We start from the raw sequence: 21,549 nt of genomic DNA on the forward strand, positions 1-21,549 counted from the left end.
TTTTTTTTTTAAGATTTTATTTTTTTATTTATTCATTTGAGAGAGCGAGAATGAGAGAGAGAGAGAGAGCACATGAGGGGGGGAGGGTCAGAGGGAGAAGCAGACTCCCTGAGCAGGGAGCCCGATGCAGGACTCGATCCCGGGACTCCAGGATCATGACCTGAGCTGAAGGCAGTCGCTTAACCAACTGAGCCATCCAGGCGCCCGGCATCCGTTTTCTAAAGCTCTCTGCTACAGTACCCCATTTTAACTACCACTTTTTTTGCCAGAAGCCCCAGCTACAGATGTTTCTGTTTTTACCGCGCCTTCAAATTTACCTATTTTAGGTCCCTTTCTCTCTGGACCCTGCCATCTGTGAAAATATAATGGATAGCAGGTGATAGTGGATTGATTAGTTACTTTTCTCTCTCTCTCTTGAGCAGAAGACCAACCCCACCCACTCCTCCACCAGCACAAGGTAGCAATGGAGTTTAACCAATGGTAAGAATTTCCTGCCCTATAACAGACTAATTAAAATGCTATTTTTTTAGTGGGGTGGGGAGGAGCAATATAATTTTGAATTTCTCAAAATATTATACACCATAGGAGACTACCTACCTGACCTACTTATACTTTCTGTTCTACCTCTCATTTGCGCTGGTCTCATTAAAAACAACATTGTCTAATTTTAGAAGTGGAACCATGAAACTGTCAAATGACCAGTTATTTCATGTTTATGTACAAAGGAGTTGCAGTTCCACAGCAAGTGAATCAAGAGATCTAGACATGATAGTACATTGCTTGGTATTTACTGAAGCTTAAAGAATCTTGATATTGGTGGCCTGGGGACTGTGGTGGGGACTCGGGCTGACATGTCAGCTCTGACGCTGCTGGCATCTTTCCTCTACGTTGGAGGCCATTTCTTGAGAGGTGGCTCCCCGGCAGCTAGAGGCAGTGGAGTCCATCTTGCTGGCGGTGGTGTGCATATCAAGCCATGGTATACAGTTTCCCCAGCTGACCAGGTCCCAGGTGACCGCAGCAGAGTTCTTCGGTATGACCATGTGGTTTTGGATTCCCTGGCATTTTTGGCATGACTCGGATGCTGTACTGGGTCACTTTCCATATCCAGATCCTTCCCTGTGGACTGATGAAGAACCGGGTATCCTTTCTGATGATGAAGACCGAAAGTGTAGCCTGAACTCTTTACAAGAGCCAGGTGAGAATTTCAAACAATTGCAGACTTCATATAGTACATGAAAGTTGTAAATTAAAGTATTTTGGTTAACAGCAAGGGGTAAAAAAAGAATCCTGATACTGTTTGACCAGTATTTCACCTAATAATTTTTCTTTAATTTCTTCATTTTTGATAGAATTGAAACTATTTAAAACTATTGATTTAGGCCTTCAACCCACAGCACAAAGTATTTTATATGGCTTATTATCTCTTTAAATTTTTTAAAAAGATTTTATTTATTTAATTATTTGAGAGAGAGAGAGCACGCGTGAGAGAGTGAGAGAGCAAGAGAGCCCACAGAGGGAGAAGCAGACTTCTTGCTGAGTAGAAAGTCCAATGCAGGGCTCGATCCCAGGAGCCTGGGATCATGAGCTGGGCCAAAGGTAGACACTTAACCGACTGAGCCACCCAGGTGCCTCTATATGGTTTATTCTCATGCCCATTTATAGGAACAAAAATGGGCTCCTCAAGAGATAAATTTGCATACTAGAGATGTAAATGATTGTCTGCTCTACTTAATGCCATACCTATACTCTAGTGTTTTCATATCCTCCTCCTGCTTGAGTGGCATGTCCTGCACTAATAGTCACATTAACTGATTGGATGATAACATAACCCAAGGATAGGCAATCCCGTCCAATAGAATGGCCAGCGACCACACACATCTGGCCTGTAGCATAAGAAAGCCTCAGCCAATCAAATTCTATTCTCAGGAACATTGGTGAGAGAACAGAGACGGTATAGAGATGAGAGGGAAAGTAATCCATAGAAATAACAGAGAAAATGCACCTGAAACTAGCCCTCTTTATTCTTGAAGTACATTTAGTTGGTTTTTGTTCTTTGAATCACAAGGGTGAGAAAATAAGCAATAATGAAGGAAAAAACACTGGAGCCTAGAGGGATAAATGAATAGTAGATTATGAAGTCAGTGGCTTCCACATAAATATAACATTAAAGCCACTCCTTCCATCCCTCCTGCTACACTGTGACCTCCTTGAAGGAAAAGACTATGTCTCATTCATCTCTGACTTCCTTATACCTTGTTTATGACAAGTATTCAATAAATATCAAATATAAAATTCAATTTTTCTATGATGAATGAAAGTCACCAAAATTGGATAGCATAGTTTGGTTGATCGCAATCTTTTCATCACTTAGGACTTCTTTCCTTATATTTCTCTCTATAGACCTTATAGTTTGAAAAATATTGTCTAACCTGCATTAAGTAATAATGATTTTTAAAAGATTTTTATTTAGGGGTGCCCGGATGGCTCAGTCGGTTAAGTGTCTGCCTTTGGCTCAGGTCATGATCCCAGGGTCCTGGGATCAAGCCCTGCATTGGGCTTCCTGCTCAGTGGGCAGCCTGCTTCTCCCCCTGCCCATGTTCGTGCTTTCTCTCTCTCTCTCTAATAAATAAATAAAATCTTTAAAAAAATTAAAGAAAAGTTTTTATTTATTTATTTTGGAGAGAGATAGCACAAGAGAGCACACGAGTGCATGCAGGTGGGGGGAAGGGGCAGAGTGAGAGCGAGAGCAAGAGAGAGAGAGAATCTCAAACAGACTCCCTGCTGAGCGTGGAGCCCAACACAGGGCTTGATCTCACGACCCTGAGATCATGACCTGAGCTGAAATCAAGAATTGGAGGCTTGAGCAACTGAGCTACCCAGGCATCCCAACAATAATTTTTTATAAGGTGGCCACAAACTTCATTAACTTTCACATTGTAACATCCAAAGAATGTCCAGATTAGATATTAGAATTTTAAAAAATTGAGCTAGGTTCTTGGATACAAAATAAATATATCAGTTGAATCCTATATAGGTGACAAACAGATAAAAGTGAAATCTAAAACATCATTCAAATTGTCAGGCAATAATAAATATAAATTTTTTTAAAGATTTTATTTATTTATTTGATAGAGAGAGCACAAGCAGGGGGAGTGGCAGGCAGAGGGGGAGGGAGAAGCAGGCTCCCCACTGAGCAAGGAGCCCGATGTGGGGCTCGATCCCAGGACCCTGGGATCATGACCTGGGCCGAAGGCAGACGCTTAACTGACTGAGCCACCCAGGCACCCCAGTAAATATAAATTTTTAAGAATACACAGAAAAATATGCAAGACTTCTATGGTTAAATAATACTTTATAGAGAGACATTACATTTTAAAATACCAAATGCTGTGGCCCAGCCCTAGGGTTTAAATTTGCTCTGTTCACATTCCCTCCCAGAACAGATGTGTATGATCATCCTCACTACCCTAATAAATATCTAAGGCTTATAGGTGTTGAGAACAGAATAGTCCATGGGGCGCCTGGGTGGCTCAGTCGGTGAAGCATCTGCCTTCAGCTCAGGTCAACATCTCAGGGTCCTGGAATGGAGCCCCACATCGGGCTCCCTGCTCAGTGGGGAGTCTGTCTCTCCCTCTCCCTCTGCCACTGACCCCCACTCATGCTCGCTCGCCCGCTCTCTCTCTTAAATAAATAAATAAATAAATCTTAAAAAAAAAAAAAAAAGAACTGAAGAGTCCAGGATTTTACCTTATTTACAGGCTAATAAGTGAGATGGCATGTGTCATGGATGCTGGCAAAGACCCGAGACTCTTGGCTCAGAGACACTGGACTTTATTACCCATGGCACAGCAAGTAGCATGAGCTTCATGTTGGTTTGTGTGGGTGCCCCATGCCTCTCAAGTCGCACAGGGGAGGTGTAAACAGGGTAGGGTAGGGCCAGGCAGATGCTATGCTCGGAATGGGTTTGCTTTGCGGCCAAGGAACACTCAGCTTGGGGGATTCGCTGATTTGCAGCAAGCGGAAGAAAGCCCGCTTTTTGTCTGTGGAGAGGTATTACCTCATCCCGCAAGGCTGCTCCCTGTGAATCTGACTCGGAGAAATGGCTTGGGCAAAGAGCAGGTCGGGACCTTGCCTCCTTGGCATATCCAGCAAGATTTGTAGGAGCATAAGAGATTCTTGGAGGAGGAGCTCCAACAAGTGGTGTTTGTGGGTATTGTGGGGAGATATCTGCCTGGAATATGGGTGGTTGGTGACAGGGAGAAATATTGTTTTTCCTTTTTTCTCAACGGAGGTATAATTGACATAGATTCCTTTCCGGTGTGCACATGATGATTTGATGCTTGTATACATTGTGAAATGATGGTAGAGACTGGTAATGGTTGTACAGTATTGGGAATGTACTACCTGCCACTAAGCTGTACATTTTAAAATGGTTCAAATGGCAAATTTTAGGTTATGTGTATTTTACCACAATTAAAAAAAAATCTTCCTGAGGTCCAGGCATTGCTGCCTCCCACAGGATGGTCGGCTGGTAAACCACTGGGCAGAATGGAATCATGTTCCTGCCCCTGTGCAGACCGGAAGACCAATGGGCACCGGTTCTAGGTGTGGGTTTTGCCTTTTGGTGTGGCTCTTAGCGCCCTTGATTAGCGATAGGTGGGGGGACAGCTTTCTAGGACTGAGCCCCAGAGCATCTGGGCCACTTTTCCCTAACATATCCAGCAATTCTTTTCCTTGTCTCACCACCCCCCTGCAAATCCACCCTGGGTTTCAAGATGCCTCCTCTCTATCCCAAACCCAGTTCTATTATCTTTTCTTTTTTTTTAAAGATTTTATTTATTTATTTGAGAGATAATAACAGAGATAGTGACAGAGATAGCAAGAGCAGAGAGGAGAGGGAGAAGCAGGCTCCCTGCTGAGCAGGGAGCCTAATGTGCGGGGCTTGATCCCAGGGCCTGGGATCCTGACCTGAGCTGAAGGCAGATGCCCAACCGACTGAGCCACCAGGCACCCCCAGTTCTATTTTCTTTTTTTTTTTTTTTAAAGATTTGTTTATTTTTTATTAGAGAGAGAGTACAAGGAGGGGAAGCGGCAGGCAGAAGGAGAGGGAGAAGCATGTGGGGCTCGATCCCAGGACCCTGGGATCATGACCTGAGCCGAAGGCAGACGCTTAACCGTCTGAGCACCCAGGCGCCTTCCCAGTTCTATTTTCTTTACCAAGAAAATCAAGGTTTCCTTTCTGATATAATCCATGGTGAAGAGCCTGAAACCAGAGTCCCAACTTTTAACAATCAAAAATCCTTTTCCTGACAGCAGGAAAAGCTCAGTTTTCAAAATTTAGGTAATCTCATCTCATGCTCTCTGGAAGGGAGGGCAAATATTTGCATCCTGTTTTGGGAGGGTTCCCTTACCCCGAGAATGAGCTAAATCTTTCTTTCTTTCTTTTTTTTAATCAGAGAGAGAGAGAGCCCAAGCAGGGGGAGTGGCAGGCGGAGGGAGAAGCAGGTTCCCTGATGAGCAAGGAGCCCAATGTGGGACTCGATCCCAGGACCTTAGGATCATGACCTGAGCTGAAGGCAGACGCTTAACTGACTGAGCCACCCAGGTGCCTAATGTTTCTAATACAACAAAGGAAAACTTTTTTTTTTTTTATAAAGCAGTTACCTTTCTTTATTAAAAAGACCAATCATTTATATCCTGCTTTGCTTGCAACCAAAATAGTTCTAACTCATTTCCCCTACAGTACATGTTAATAGTAGGAACTGTAGACTCTCAAACTTGAGCTCTGAAAACTTGAGGCTTTATCTTGTTAGGCTGAGTAGGAAGTTCAGAGCCACTGAATACAGTCACAGAAAAGTCATTTCTTGCCATCTGTATTACTTTCCTATAGCTGCAGTAACAAAGTCCTGCAAACTGCTGGCTTACCCTTTTGGATGTTAGAAATCTGCAGTGGGTCTCACTAAGCTAAAATCAAGATATTGTCAGGGCTGCATTCCTTTCTGTAGGTTCTAGGGGAGAACCCATGTCCTTGCCTTTCCCAGCTTCTAGAGGCTGCTTACATTCCTTGGCTCTTGGCCCCTTTCCTCCATTGTCAAAGCCAGCAATGGAGGATCATGTTCTCACATTATATCACTCTGACTTATTCTGCCTCCTTCCACTTTTAAGGGTCCTTGTGATTACATCAGGCTCATTGCATAATCCAGAATAACCTCCCTGTTTTTTTTTTTTTTTTAAGATTTTATTTATTTATTTGACAGAGAGAGACACAGCGAGAGAGGAACCATAAGCAGAGAGAGTGGGAGAGGGAGAAGCAGGCACCCCGCGGAGCAGGGAGCCCGATGCGGGGCTCGATTCCAGGACCCTGGGATCATGACCTGAGCCGAAGGCAGAGGCTTAACGACTGAGCCACTCAGGCGCCCCAATAACCTCCCTGTTTTGAGGTCAGCTGATTAGCATCCCTAATTCCACCTGCAACCTTAATTCTCCTTTGCTATATAAGGTGACATTCACAGGTTCCAGGGATCAGGATGTGGGCATTTTGGGGGGAGCCATTATACTGCATATCATGCCATCACTTGACAAGTATTTTTTGAGCACCTATGAATAGAAAGCTTTTTGCTCCGCCTTAGGGGGCCATGTGGATGAAACAGGACTTATTCAGAGAAAGGTAAATAACAATAGAAGGTTTCACAGGCTGCAGGAGCTGTAAGAAGATAAGAGGAACCCCTGTGAAAATTAGAAGAGGGTGTGGTGTGATTGTTGATGTGTTCAGAGAAGGCTTCCTGGAAGAGACAGAACTTGCTCGGTCGGTCTTAAAGGGAGTTTGACTATTGTTCCAACAATAATGAAACACTGAACTGAGTTCAAGGAGTTGAACAGGTCTTACATACTGTTTAATTAAACAAGGAGGCCATGAGACTGAGGTAGCTCTAATGCTTTGGTGGCCTATATAAACAAACTAAAACCTCTACCTGTAAGTGCCTCAAGGTTAAGAAATAGAAACCTAAAGACAACCAATCACAAACAGCCAACTAGGCTCTGAGCTACAGTCAATCAAATAATTTCCTTTCTTTGCCTCTGCACCTTCTCTATGGGAGTTACTGCCCTAGCTCCTGCCGGCCGACGGCTCCTAACCATTTCCGGTTCAGTGCTCCCTGATAAGCATTGATCTTTGTTCACAGAAACTGTCAATATTTTTTAAAAAAAGATTTTATTTATTTATTTGACAGAGAGAGACAAAGCGAGAGAAGGACCACAGCAGGGGGAGTGGGAGAGGGAGAAGCAGGCTTCCCGCTGAGCAGGGAGCCCGATGCGGGGCTCGATCCCAGGACCCTGGGATCATGACCTGAGCCGAAGGCAGACGCTTAACGACTGAGCCCCCCAGGCGCCCCGTCAATATTTTTAATATACCTCAGTTTCTCTTTTAACACAGTTTGAGTGCAGCTTTCCAATGTAATAGTTGTAAAATGAAAGTACTCACTATTTAACATGATGTCTCTGTAACACTTATCCGCTTAAAAAGCACTGTCATAAGCTCATTTGATGCTCACCACAGCCCTGTGAGGGACAGAGAGGGGACAGGGAACCACATGAACCTTGCCATCATTAAGTCCCCAGGTCCCTTTCCAGGTCTAGGTCTGCTTCCCATGTTCCTTCTTCCTTGTAGCCACCGAGACACCCCTGTTTTCTCTCCTTTTGGCAGCTCTCTAAGCCTAAATGCAGAAGGAGACAGTCTCTCTACCTCCCCCACTTCCTTGCTGCCATTGAAGCCGAGCATACAGGCTCATTGAATTTTAAGTTTTATCTGCTAACCACTCTGGACAAACGGGGGATAAAGCTAATAGGTACAAAGCAGTGGCAAATGTTCCATAATCTTACAAAGTTTATATAATGTTGGCCTCTGATTAATAATTTTTACTTTGCCTGAACACAAAGTACCGTTGGGTTCAGGCCCTCTGCTTGTATTTTCTTAGGGATCCTCATCATCATAGCAGCAAGCAACTATAGAGTGCATTGTTATAATTGCTTTACATATTTTAACTCATTTTAATTCTTACAACAACCCATTTTATGGATAAGTAAAATGAAGCAGACTTCAAATCCCAGTAGACTGGCTCTGAAATCTGTTTCCAACCACTATACCCCACTGGATCATCACTGCCTCTTCTCTAACACCACCTCACCTTCTGCCTGTTAATATAGACTACTACTTGGACATTTTCACCATGAGGAACCAACACACTAAGTTACAGATAAAGAAACTGAGGCCCAAAAAAGTGACACTTTTCCAAGGCAACACTGGTAGTGAGTAGGAGCTGGGAGTTAAATCCAGCTTCATCACTCCATGTTGTCTTTAATAGAGGCCACTTTGTGAGGTCTGGTTGTGATCCGACATAGGAAAAAGAATTTAAAAGAATAATAAATAATAAAATATTTATTTCAAATAATACCACATTATCATTATGGAATGTTTTCTTTTTAGACACGGTGATCAAGGCCAGATTAATACCTTTAGAAACTCTAAGTTCTAAAAAAGAGAAGGCTGTCTTTCCCAAACCATCCTCTATGGATTCAAATTAAAAACAATTAATAATAATTATAGCTATAAATGGTAAAATAAATACAAATACCATTTTTTTCATCATGACTGCTTAAATTTTTCTTTTTAAAAACCAACAAATTGGGCGCCTGGGTGGCTCAGTTGGTTAAGCGACTGCCTTCGGCTCAGGTCATGATCCTGGAGTCCCGGGATTGAGTCCCGCATCGGGCTCCCTGCTGAGCAGGGAGCCTGCTTCTCCCTCTGACCCTTCCCCCTCTCATGTGCTCTCTGTCTCTCTCATTCTGTCTCAAATAAATAAATAAAATCTTAAAAAAAAAAAAAACCAACAAATTCTTTTTTCTAAGATTTTTATTTTTTTACGTCCTCTCTACACTCAACATGGGGCTTGAACTCACTGCCCTGAGATCAAGAGCATGTGCTCTACCAACTGAGCCAGCCAGGCACCCCCTCAACAATCAAAGTCTTAAAAGAATTCTTAAAAGCATTTTTCTGGGTGTCCTAAGCACACGTTTCAATGGTTAAGTAATTCACTACTGACCGTTACTGTTACATATTAATTCCTGGAAAAGGTGTATAAAAGTTACAGTTGTAAAAGTACGTTTGGGACAAACAATGACAGAGGCAAGTGATCAGGAAGAAGACAGAGCACGCAAGTCAGGGAGGGGCTCCGTGTTTGCAATTTACAAAACTCTACCTACGATGGGTGGGATCAACTGTCTACAGGAAATTTTTCTAAAAGACTACAGCCTATAGTTTAACTGTGGATAAATTACTGATGACAGGGGGCGGGGCAAGATGGCGGAGGAGTAGGAGACCTGGATTTCGTCTCCTCTCAGGAATTCAGCTGGATAGGGATCAAACCATTCTGAACACCTACAAACTCAACAGGAGATTGAAGAAAAGAATAGCAACAACTCTCTCATCAGAAAAGCGACCACTTTCTGGAAGGTAGGACGTGCGGAGAAGTGAATCCGAGGCGATATTCGGGAGGATAGACGGCGGGGGAGGGGCCTCCGTCGGCCGCTTCTGGCAAGTGATAGAGCCGCGGAGCACAGAATCGGAACTTTTAAAAGTGTGCTCCGCTAAGGGACGTCACTCAGGTGGCTAAGCGGGGGGTGGAACCCTCCAGGACAGTGTGGTCTAAGGACCCTCGGGGTCACAGAAAGACCAGGGGTGCCTGAGTGCGGCAGAGCTCCCAGGTATCAGAGCAGGGAAGCCGGCTGCAGAGGCGGAGCCCAGGCGCGGGCTCTCAGCTCGGGGTGGCCATAAACCGTGATCCGCGGCACAGTCGGGCCCCTGCTCCTCCAGCAGGGACCCAACAAGCGGCAGATCCGGGGAGACTCCCCTTCCTCCCCCGGGAGGAGCGGTGCGGGAGTGCACCGCAGGGATCTGCTGGGTTTGGAGACTCCACACGGGGTCGTGAGCCAGAGAGAGAAATGCGCGGTCACAGGCCGGGCGAGCATGGAGTGCGGCCGGAGACCGGGGAGCCGGGAGTGACTGGCGGCTTTTCTCTGGGGGCTCACTGAGGAGCGGGGCCCCGAGTTCTCAGCTCCTCCGGGGCGGAGATTGGGAGGCCGCCATTTTCACTCTCCGCCTCCAAAGCTGTACGGAAAGCTCGCAGGGAACAAAAGCCCCGGAGAGCAAACCCGAGCAGATTACTTAGCCGGGAGGGGGCAAGGGCGGGGCAATTCCGCCTCCGGCAACGACGTCTGGAAACCACGGCAACAGGCCCCTCCCCAGAAGATCAGCGAGAACAGCCAGCCAAGACCAAGTTTACCGATCAATGAGAACGGCAGAACTCCAGCGCTAGGGAACTACTGCACATAGAATTCACGGCTTTTTTACCATGATTCTTTAGTCTTTCAAAGTTAATTTTTTTTAACTGTCTTTTTTTCTTTTCTTTTTGAGTTTTTCTTTTTCCCTTTTTCAACCAACATCTTATCAATCCCTTTTTTTAAAAGAAACATTTTTATTTTTCATTTTTAGAGTCATATTCTATCCCTTCATAGTAGTTACCCGTATTTTTGGCTTATATATATATAAGTTGTTCTCTCTTTAAAATTTTGAGATAGTTTCTTCTAACAGATTAAAATAAACCCTAAATCTCTAGTATATGGTGTTTTCTATTCCCCTGCCTGATCACATCCTCTCCCTTTTTTTTCTTTTTTCTTTTTTTAAATCCTCTTCTTTCTTTTTCCAAACAACTTCTTATCAATTCCTTTTATAAAATTTTTTATAATTTCCATCTTTACAGTCATATTCCATCCCTTCATCATATCAACCCTTATTTTTGTACATACATAAGTTTTTCTTTCTTTAAAAATTTGGGAGGCACTTTCTTCTAAAAGACCAAAATACACCCCAAATCTAGTGTGTGGCACTGATCTATATACCAGCCTGATCATATTTGATCACATTCTGGTTTTTTTGTTGTTGTTGTTTTGTTTTGTTTGTTTTTGTTTTTATCTTTATCTTTATCTTTTTCTTTTTTCTCTCTTTCCCTTTCTTTTCCCACTGCTTCAGCTCTTTTCTGATTTGTTTAGAGTATATTTTCTGGGGACGTTGTTACTCTGCTAGCATTTTGTTCTCTCATTAATCTATTCTCCTCTGCACAAAATGACAAGACGGAAAAAATTACCTCAACAAAAAGAACAAGAGGTAGTACCGACTGCCAGGGACCTACTCAATATGGACATTAGTACGATGTCAGATCTAGAGTTCAGAATCATCACTTTAAAGATACTAGCTGGGCTTGAAAAAAATATGGAAGTTATTAGAGAAACCCTTTCTGGAGAAGTAAAAGAGCTAAAATCCAACCAAGTAGAAATCAAAAAAGGCTATTAATGAGGTGCAATCAAAAATGGGGACACTAACTGCTAGGATAAATGAGGCAGAAGAAAGAATCAGTAATATAGAAGATGAAATGATGGAAAATAAAGAAGCTGAGAAAAAGAGAGATAAACAACTACTGGATCACGAGGGCAGAATTCGAGAGATAAGCGATACCATAAGACGAAACAACATTAGAATAATTGGGATCCCAGAAGAAGAAGAAAGAGAGAGAGGGGCAGAAGGTATAATGGAGCAAATTATAGCAGAGAACTTCCCTAATTTGGGGAAGGAAACAGGCATCAAAATCCAGGAAGCACAGAGAACTCCTCTCAAAATCAATAAAAATAGGTCAACACCCCGACATCTAATAGTAAAACTTACGAGTCTCATAGACAAAGAGAAAATCCTGAAAGCAGCTCGGGAGAAGAGAGATGTAACCTAGAAGGGTAGAAACATTAGATTGGCAACAGATCTATCCACAGAGACCTGGTGGGCCAGAAAGGACTGGCAGGATATATTCAGAGCACTAAATGAGAAAAATATGCAGCCAAGAATACTCTATCCAGCTAGGCTGTCATTGAAAATTGAAGGAGAGATAAAAAGCTTCCAGGACAAACAAAAACTAAAGGAATTTGCAAACACAAAACCAGCCCTACCGGAAATCTTGAAAGGGGTCCTCTAAGCAAAGAGAGAGCCTAAAAGCAGCGTAGACCTGAAAGGAACACAGACAATATACGGTAACAGTCACCTTACAGGCAGTACAATGGCACGAAATTCCTATCTTTCAATAGTTACCCTGAATGTAAATGGGCTAAATGCCCCAATCAAAAGACACAGGCTATCAGACTGGATTAAAAAACAAGACCCATCGATATGCTGTCTGCAAGAGACTCATTTTAGAACCAAAGACACCCCCAGATTGAAAGTGAGGGGGTGGAAAACCATTTACCATGCTAATGGACACCAAAAGAAAGCTGGGGTGGCAATCCTTCTATCAGACAAATTAGATTTTAAACCAAAGACTGTAATAAGAGATGAGGAAGGACATTATATTCTACTTAAAGGATCTATCCAACAAGAAGATCTAACAATTGTAAATATCTATGCCCCTAACATGGGAGCAGCCAATTATATAAGGCAATTAATAACAAAAACAAAAAACACATCGACAACAATACAATAATAGTGGGGGACTTTAACACCCCCCTCACTGAAATGGACAGATCGTCTAAGCAAAAGATCAACAAGGAAATAAAGACTTTAAATGACACACTGGACCAAATGGACTTCACAGACATATTCAGAACATTCCACCCCAAAGCAATAGAATACACATTCTTCTCTAGTGCCCATGGAACACTCTCCAGAATCGATCACATCCTAGGTCATAAATCAGGTCTCAACCGGTACCAAAAGATTGGGATCATTCCCTGCCTATTTTCAGACCACACTGCTTTGAAACTAGAACTCAATCACAAGAGGAAAGTCAGAAAGAACTCAAATACATGGAGGCTAAAGAGCATCCTACTGAAGAATGAATGGGTCAACCAGGAAATTGAAGAAGAATTTAAAAAGTACATGGAAACCAATGAAATTGAAAACACAACTATTCAAAATCTTTGGGATGCAGCAAAGGCAGTCCTAAGAAGAAAGTATATAGCAATACAAGCCTTTCTCAAGAAACAAGAAAGGTCTCAAGTACACAACCTAACCCTACACCTAAAGGAGCTGGAGAAAGAACAGCAAATAAAGCCTAAACCCAGCAGGTGAAGAGAAATAATAAAGATCAGAGCAGACATCAATGAAATAGAAACTAAAAGAACAGTAAAACAGATCAACAAAACTAGGAGCTGGTTCTTTGAAAGAATTAACAAGATTGATAAACCCCTGGCCAGACTTATCAAAAAGAGAAGAGAAATGACCCAAATCAACAAAATCATGAATGAAAGAGGAGAGATCACAGCCAACACCAAAGAAATACAAACAATTATAAGAACATATTATGAGCAACTCTATGCCAGCAAATTAGATAACCTGGAAGAAATGGATGCATTCCTAGAGATGTATCAACTACCAAAACTGAACCAGGATGAAATAGAAAACCTGAACAGACCTATAACCATGAAGGAAATTGAAGCAGTCATCAAAAATCTCCCAAAAAACAAAAGCCCAGGGCCAGATGGCTTCCCAGGGGAATTCTACCAAACATTTCAAGAAGAATTAATACCTATTCTTCTGAAACTGTTCCAAAAAATAGAAATGGAAGGAAAACTTCCAAACTCATTTTATGAGGCCAGCATTACCTTGATCCCAAAACCAGACAAAGACCCCATCAAAAAGGAGAATTACAGACCAATATCCCTGATGAACATGGATGCAGAAATTCTCACCAAAATACTAGCCAATAGGATCCAACAGTACATTAAAAGGATTATTCACCATGACCAAGTGGGATTTATCCCTGGGCTGCAAGGTTGGTTCAACATCCGCAAATCAATCAATGTGATACAATACATTAACAAAAGAAAGAACAAGAATCATATGATCCTCTCAATAGATGCAGAAAAAGCTTTTGACAAAGTACAGCATCCTTTCTTGATCAAAACTCTTCAGAGTATAGGGATAGAGGATACATACCTCAATATCATAAAAGCCATCTATGAAAAACCTACAGCGAATATCATTCTCAATGCGGAAAAACTGAGACCTTTCCCCCTAAGGTCAGGAACGCGGCAGGGATGTCCACTATCACCACTGCTATTCAACATAGTATTGGAAGTCCTAGCCACAGCAATCAGACAACAAAAAGAAATCAAAGGCATCCAAATTGGCAAAGAAGAAGTCAAACTCTCACTCTTTGCAGATGATATGATACTTTATGTGGAAAACCCCAAAGACTCCACCCCAAAACTGCTAGAACTCATACAGGAATTCAGTAAAGTGGCAGGATATAAAATCAATGCACAGAAGTCAGTGGCATTCCTATACACCAACAACAAGACAGAAGAAAGAGAAATTAAGAAATCGATCCCATTTACAATTGCACCCAAAACCGTAAGATACCTAGGAATAAATCTAACCAAAGAGGCAAAGGATCTGTACTCAGAAAACTATAAAATACTCATGAAAGAAATTGAGGAAGACACAAAGAAATGGAAAAATGTTCCATGCTCATGGATTGGAAGAACAAATATTGTGAAGATGTCAATGCCACCTAGAGCAATCTACACATTCAATGCAATCCCCATCAAAATACCATCCACTTTTTTCAAAGAAATGGAACAAATAATCCTAAAATTTGTATGGAACCAGAAAAGACCCCACATAGCCAGAGGAATGTTGAAAAAGAAAAGCAAAGCCGGTGGCATCACAATTCCGGACTTCCAGCTCTATTACAAAGCTGTCATCATCAAGACAGCATGGTATTGGCACAAAAACAGACACATAGATCAATGGAACAGAATAGAGAGCCCAGAAATGGACCCTCAACTCTATGGTCAACTAATCTTCGACAAAGCAGGGAAGAATGTCCAATGGAACAAAGACAGTCTCTTCAACAAATGGTGTTGGGAAAATTGGACAGCCACACGCAGAAGAATGAAACTGGACCATTTCCTTACACCACACACAAAAATAGACTCAAAATGGGTGAAAGACCTCAATGTGAGACAGGAGTCCATCAACATCCTAAAGGAGAACACAGGCAGCAACCTCTTTGACCTCAGCCGAAGCAACTTCTTCCTAGAAACATCGTCAAAGGCAAGGGAAGCAAGGGCAAAAATGAACTATTGGGACTTCATCAAGATAAAAAGCTTTTGCAAAGCAAAAGAAACAGTCAACAAAACAAAAAGACAACCGACAGAATGGGAGAAGATATTTGCAAATGACATATCAGATAAAGGGCTAGTATCCAAAATCTATAAAGAACTCATCGAACTCAATACCCAAAGAACAAATGATCCAATCAAGAAATGGGCAGAAGATATGAACAGACATTTTTCCAAAGAAGACATCCAAATGGCCAACAGACACATGAAAAAGTGCTCAATATCGCTCGGCGTCAGGGAAATACAAATCAAAACCTCAATGAGATACCACCTCACACCAGTCAGAATGGCTAAAATTAACAAGTCAGGAAATGACAGATGTTGGCGGGGATGCGGAGAAAGGGGAACCCTCCTACCCTGTTGGTGGGAATGCAAGCTGGTGCAGCCACTCTGGAAAACTGTATGGAGGTTCCTCAAAAAGTTGAATATAGAGCTACCATATGATCCAGCAATTGCACTACTGGGTATTTACCCCAAAGATACAAAAGTAGGGATCCAAAGGGGTACGTGCACCCCAATGTTTATAGCAGCAATGTCCACAATAGCCAAACTGTGGAAAGAGCCAAGATGTCCATCGACAGGTGAATAGATAAAGAAGATGTGGTATATGTATACAATGGAATATTATGCAGCCATCAAAAGGAATGAGATCTTGCCATTTGCAATGACGTGGATGGAACTGGAGGGTATTATGTTGAGTGAAATAAGTCAAACAGAGAAAGACATGTATCATATGATCTCACTGATATGAGGAATTCTTAATTGCAGGAAACAAACTTAGGGTTGCTGGAGTGGGGGGGTGGGAGGGATGGGGTGACTGGGTGATAGACACTGGGGAGGGTATGTGCTCTGGTAAGCGCTGTGAATTGTGCAAGACTGTTGAATCTCAGATCTGTACCTCTGAAACAAATAATGCAATATATGTTAAGAAAAAAAGAAGAAGAAGGTAGCGGGAGGGGAAGAATGAAGCGGGGGAAATCAGAGGGGTAGACGAACCATGAGAGACGATGGACTCTGAAAAACAAACTGAGGTTTCTAGAGGGGAGGGGGGTGGGAGGATGGGTTAGCCTGGTGGTGGGTATTGAGGAGGGCACATTCTGCATGGAGCACTGGGTGTTATGCACAAACAATGAATCATGGAACACTTCATCTAAAACTAATGATGTAATGTATGGGGATTAACATAAGAATAAAAAAAATTTATTAAATAAAAAAAAAATTACTGATGACATTTAAGTACTCCATAGAGGTCTCCAGGAAGCAGCCAACCTCAAACTTGTCAATCTATAAACCTGGGAAATGCAAACATTAAGACAGTCTGGTAAAACAGAAGGGAGGGGAGGTATTATAAGGTCTGCAGCCAAAAGAAGGAAAGCAATTCTTGGAGAATTTATAAAAAAAATGGAAGTTGACAGTAAGAATTTTTTATTGTTTCCAGGATTGCCCAAGAAAAAGGAGCCTCAGATTTGGGGCATGGATAATTTATTTGGATTAATAGTGCCCTATTTTGAAAGGGCCCAACTGATCCTGCTGCTGTAGTTTAATAATAATATTCCATTAAGATCATCAGACTCTCTTTGCCCAGATTCTATGCCCACCAATTTATTAACTGACTTCTTAGTACTCTGATATTGGGAATAGGGGCCCCTCACACAGACACAAGGCTCCATTCAGTGTGGCATGTATAATAGTTTAGATAATACATAAATTGTCATCTAGATTATGAATCATGCTCTTATGAATCACAGGATCTCAACATTGAGGATACTTCAAAGACATTTAATTAACCATCCATCTGGTGCTGAAATTTCCCCTATAACGTAGCTGGGGACGAGTCATTCATTTTTCCTTAAGCATCTCAAATAACAGGAAACTCATTACCTCTTCAGTTCTCTGAACACCTGTGTTAGAAAATTCTGCTTTATATTGAACAAAAATGCGTTACTACTTTAGAGCCCTCAGTCTTAGGTTGACCTCTTGGGACCATATACAAAACAAACTAAACCTCAAAAACAAAAAACAAAAAACAAAAAACAACCCAACACCCAAACATAGATAAGCTCATGTTCTGGACAAACCTCTTTTCCATGGCCAAATTCCCTAAATCCTTTAACACCTCCTAATATAAGATGGTTTCAAATCATTACATCATCCTGGTTACCCTCCCAAGGACAGGCTTTCATTTCTCTTTTAAGGTGTGGTCATGGGCATGGTCGAGTGTTTTTGTAAAATTTGCAAAAGTAAGATATTTTTATCACACATGGTTGAGATGATGGCCTCTTTCTTCTCCTCCTTCCCCTCTGTCATACTTCCTCTCATGTCAAGCCACACTGGAATGGCCATGAGCATTTCTGGATAGAGCTAAGGGGAAGTTGTGTTGGTGGTATATTTAGTTTGAGTTTAGGAGAATATATATCATGTGGTTCACTGATACTTTCATATATAGTTAACTGATTGCTAGGTGTCATAGTGTAGGAATGGCTTCCAGGAATACCCTTACCACCCACTGTGCTAATTTCACAGAGCATTGTGACACTAAGTTGCAGGTATGTTAGAAAGCTAATGAAAGTGTTATATTTATGAGCTTTGTGATATTGAAGAGATTTATCAGCTTTTTAAAATACAAAATGTGGGCGCCTGGGTGGCTCAGATGGTTAAGCGTCTGCCTTCGGCTCAGGTCATGATCCCAGGGTCCTGGGATCGAGTCCCGCATCGGGCTCTCTGCTCCTTGGGAGCCTGCTTCTCCCTCTGCCTCTCTCTCTCTCTGTCTCTCATGAATAAATAAATAAAAAAATCTAAAAAAAAAAAAAAATAAAATAAAATACAAAATGTGCTATGCATTGAATTATACCCTTACAATGAGGAAATTTTATGGTATGTAAAGTATACCTCAATAAAGCTGTTAAAAATGTGCTATGATTTCTTTTCTTATTTTAAATATTCACTTTTGTAATAAAGTGAGCCTGGGTGGCTCAGTTGGTTAAGTGTCTACCTTTGGCGCAGGTCATGATCCCTGGGATTGAGTCCCACATCAGGGTCCCTGCTCAGCGGGAGTCTGCTCTGCCTCTCCCCACTGGTTGTGCTCTTGCTTACTCTCTCTCTCAAATAAATAAAATCTTAAAAATAGGGTGAAATGTTGAAAGAATCCCCTTTGAGACCGGGAATTAGATAAGGAGATCACTATTATTATCTTTGCTCAACATTGTATCGGAAGTTCTAGCGAGTGCAGCAAGCGAAAAAAAAAAAAGAAAGAAAGAAAGAAAGGAAAAAGAACTAAAAGATATAAGAATCAGGAAGGTAGACATAAAACTGTAATAACTGTAATACCAAAAGTATGACTTAGTTTATAAAAATCCAAAACATTAAATACAAAATTATTATTAGAATTAATAAATAAGTTTAGCAACCTTGCTGGATATAAAAATCAATATGTAAAAATAAGTTGCCCTTTTATGTAATAGCCACAATTAAAAATTAAAAAGGTATAATTTACAATCCTATAAAAAATATAAAGTACTGAGCAACAAATGTAACAAAGGAGGTGCAAGGAGAAGTTGAATCCAAAACTTACATAAAAGTTCAAAAGGTCAAGAATAGCCAAAACATTCTTAAAGAACAAGGTGGGGAAACTTGCCCTGTCATATGTCAAGATTTATTATAAAACCATAGGAATTGGGGCGCCTGGGTGGCTCAGTCGTTAAGTGTCTGCCTTCGGCTCAGGTCATGATCCCAGGATCCTGGGAATGAGCCCCCATTGGACTCCCTGCTCAGCGGGAAGCCTGCTTCTCCCTCTCCCACTCCCCCTGCTTGTGTTCCCTCTTTCGCTATCTCTTTCTGTCAAATAAATAAAATCTTTAAAAAAAAAAACCAAACCATAGGAATTCAGACTGTGGCATGGGGTGAGCTGAATAGAGTTCAAGAATAAACCCACCTGTATATAGAACTGACACTTTAGATCAGCGAAGAAAGTGTACTTTTCAAAAATGGTGCTGGCACAATTAGTTTTCCATATGGAAAAATAGTAAATTGGGCCCCTACCTCACACCATACTTAAAAACATCAACTCCAGATAAGAGTCAATGTGAGAGTCAAATGTGAGAGGCAAAAATATAAAACTTAGAAGAAAATGTAAAAGAATATCTTGATCTCTGGGTATTAAAGGATTTCTAAAAGAAGACACAAAAAATGTATAAATTACAAAAGAAAAAACTCATAAATAAGAATACATGAAAATTAAGAACTTTGTTTATCAGGAAACATTGTTGAGAGGATGATAACACAGCCATAAATGTAACCAATCAAGGATTAATATCAGATTCTAAAGAGAACTCAACTCTATAAACATAGAAAAATAAAACAATAGAAATATAGGTCAAAAGCTAAAAGTCACTTCTCAAAAGAGAAAATTCAAAGGGTCAATGGTTGAGTTAAAAAATGCTCAACCTCTGGTGCCTGGGTGGCTCAGTGGGTTAAGCATCTGCCTTCGGCTTCGGTCATGATCCCAGGGTCCTGGAATTGAGCCCCGCATCGGGTTCCTTGCTCAGTGGGGAGCCTGCTTCTCCCTCTACCTGCAGCTCCCCCTGCTTGTGTTCCCTCTCTCTCGCTCTCTGTCAAATAAATAAATAAATAAATAAATAAATAAATAAATAAATAAAATCTTTATTAAGAAAAAAGATGCTCAACCTCATTAGTAATCAGGGAAATGAAAATTAAAATCACAACAAAGTATTTTATACTCACTGGAATCATAAAAATAAAAATGTCTAATAAGAAATACCAAGTGTTGGTAAGCACGTGGAGGAAGTGGAATGTTTATCCATGGCTCACTGGATTATACATTTATGTGAGCACTTTGGAAAAAGGTTTGGCATTATGTAGTAAGGTTGAACATGTGCAAATCCCAGGACCCAGGAGTTTCACTCCAGGGTATATACTCTAGAGTAACTGTAGCATATATACATCATTTTATCAACATTATTCTGTCATCATCCAACACAATATTGAGTGAAAGAAGCAAATCCCAGGAGCGTATATACATACAAATAACTAGGTTCCATTTATTAAAAAGTTCAAAAACAGGAAAAATGAAACAATACAGTATATTGTTTAGGGATGCATACAGTTAGTAAACCAATGAAGAAAAACAAGGCAATAATTACCCCAAATTTAAGGTAGTGGTTACATCTGATGGGGAAGGGAGAGAGGAATAAGGGAGTTGTAATCAGAGAGGGACATACAGAGGGTTTTAAAATGCTGGAAATAAATATTCTGTTTTTTTTAACCTGGGTAGTGAGTACATAAATAATCATTCCTTAAAATTATTCTTTTACATACATATATATGTTTCATGCATGCTTTTGTGTTTGATATATTTCACCATTTTAGAAAAGGAAAAAAAAATCAGTGCCCAGAACTGAACACACAACTCCAGTTAATCCATACTAGAAAACCATCACCTCTCTCATTTTGAGTATTCTCTCTGTTGTTTTTTTTTTTAAGATTATTTATTTTGAGAGAGAGAGAGAGAGAATGCTCATGGGCTCACACTCACAGGGGGAGGGGCAGAGGGAGAGAGAATCCTCAAGCAGACTCCCCGCTGTGTGGAGCCTAAGGCAGGCTCGATCCCAGGACCCCGAGATCACGACCTGAGCCGAAATCAAGAGTTGGACGCTTAACTGACGGAGCCACCCAGGTGCCGCCCTGTCTCTGTTTTTTTGAACTGAGGTGTACTTTTATATCTCCTAAATTTTCTCTTATTTATTTAGCCATTTTTTCCCCTTGTCCTCCCAGCCAGTCAAGCTCTCCCCAGAGCCAGATCATCCTCCAGGAGAACATAGAGAGCGACATTTCTGAGCTAGCCAGGCTGAGGTCCCAGTCGCAGTGGGCAGCTGCGGCAACTCTTCCGAAAGCCCACCTGCAAGCTTAACGTGCTTGCTTCCTGCCCTGCTTCTCCTGAGGTCATCTGTTTATAGCCCTAGCCTTTAGTGAGCAACCGTAGCAAATGTCTTATCAAGGCAAGCAATGCCTCACATTAGGTCATGTTGATAAGATGATGAAAGAATATTCTCACTCAAGAAGATTGCTATTTCCTGAAGGGATAAAACCCCACCAGGGAAAACCCCTGTGGTTGTCATAGGTAGGGCTGGTCTCCTCAAGCTGATAACATAGTTCCGACCACAGGAGGAAGGCTGAATGTACTTACTTCATTGCTTGAAGCTTTCTGGGTAATTGTGCATCTTTCATATCTTAAAGACTCACATACTCTGAGCTAGACAGAGGTCCCAACCCTGAAGAACCTCTCCAGAATCCAGGTTGCTGAATCTTCCCTGC

General features: G+C 41.5%; 1 pseudogene; it reads left to right on the forward strand.

Annotated features, from left to right (window-relative positions):
* The first annotated feature begins 753 nt into the window (after positions 1–753).
* Positions 754–21,549, forward strand: LOC118023645 (annotated as a pseudogene).

The sequence above is a fragment of the Mirounga leonina genome, unplaced genomic scaffold (genome assembly GCF_011800145.1).
Source record: "Mirounga leonina isolate KUSES-001 unplaced genomic scaffold, KU_Mleo_1.0 Mir_101414, whole genome shotgun sequence".
Classification (NCBI taxonomy): domain Eukaryota; kingdom Metazoa; phylum Chordata; class Mammalia; order Carnivora; family Phocidae; genus Mirounga; species Mirounga leonina.